Below are 1,579 nucleotides of genomic sequence, written 5' to 3' on the forward strand. Positions count from 1 at the left end.
TGAACGTGCCTGAATCAAAAAAGAATCACACAGAATGTGACAGATGTGATAAACAAGTTGAGGGAGAGGGTAGAAATTATATTTTTTCTCTACTAATAACAACACTGGTGAATTTGCTGGTCTTGGTATGAAAAAGATAATTTTTCTTCCATCCTTATTTCAGTCAGTAACCACTCCATCAACCAAAAGCCTCAGAGTTTTTGCTACAAATTTTGGTGACACACTGACCTTCAGCTCCTCCTACTGAGATGCACAATTTTACTGAGAAAATTGACTTTCTCATGATGAAAACGCAGTAAAAAAAAAAAAAAAAGAGAGAGAGAGAGAAAATTGCTTTTCTCATCTGAAGGAATATCAGCATGACAGTGGAGGCCTTTGTCTTATTTGTGAAACTCACGACTCCATTCTGAGTGATCATGTCCACAGGACTGAAAATTATGGCCAAGTTCTTTTAATTTATGAAAAGTGAAGTTGCTCAGTCTTGTCAGACTCTTTGTGACCCCATGGACTGTAGCGTTCCAGGATCCTCCCTCCATGGGATTTTCCAGGCAAGAGTACTGGAGTGGGTTGCCATTTCCTTCTCCAGGGGATCTTCCCAACCCAGGGATCAAACCCAGGTCTCCCACATTACAAGCAGACTCCTTACCATCTGAGCCACCAAGTAAGTATGAAAAGATTAATATTCTTTTCTTAATGTTGCTTTTCCACATAAACTAAATTTAAAGTAGTATGATTTTATAATTTCTAAATTCATTATTTTTGTTTTTTCCTTGATTTAAAAATTCTGTGTTCCTAAAGTGTATTACATGCATAGTTTAGTAATTAAAGGGCTTTGAAATGCTGACATCAGAGCAGAAATAATTTCTGCATGTATGGGAAGTGTTAATATCTGTACAATTTAAAAAGGAGTATAACAAGATTTTATATAGAAAAAAATATATTTCTTGATATTTAGATTTTCTAAAAAAACTTGTAATGGATGAGACTTTAGGTATTAGATGTGAAAAACAGAAAAAGACTCTAACTCTGTAGAAATTTAAGACTGGAGAATAAAATTGTAAAATAAATGGCTCTGAGTTATAAATGTCTAACTCTAGATTTTCAATTTAGCTGAACAAGGAGTTTTGCTTTAATATTTTAAATAATATTAAAATACTGCACTGACACTTATTTGATCTTGTTCTAGGTGTATGTTTCCCAGTTAAAAGAAAAAACAGAACAGACTTTACCTTGATTCCCATTTGTAGCATCCTATTTCTGCAATAAATCAGAGTTGTTGGTGAGTTTTTCATGTCTCCTCTTTCTGATTTTAACTCCTCAAATCAGTGTTAATTTCTACTTATTCCACACCATCAAAATTACTTTCATGAAATTCCAAAGTTCTCTGTGATGTTCATTCCAATGAATGAATAGAAAGAACATCATTCATTTAATCCTCATCTTTTTTGATCTTCAGCAGTATTTGACACAGTATTTAATACTCTTTAGGGGAAAAATCTCCTTTATTTTTCATTCTAGAAGAAATTAAAATACCCTCTGGTTTTGCTCTTATGATTCAAATCCTTTAACATCACCAATA

This window comes from Oryx dammah, unplaced genomic scaffold (assembly GCF_014754425.2).
Source record: "Oryx dammah isolate SB20612 unplaced genomic scaffold, SCBI_Odam_1.1 HiC_scaffold_2, whole genome shotgun sequence".
NCBI classification, from domain to species: domain Eukaryota; kingdom Metazoa; phylum Chordata; class Mammalia; order Artiodactyla; family Bovidae; genus Oryx; species Oryx dammah.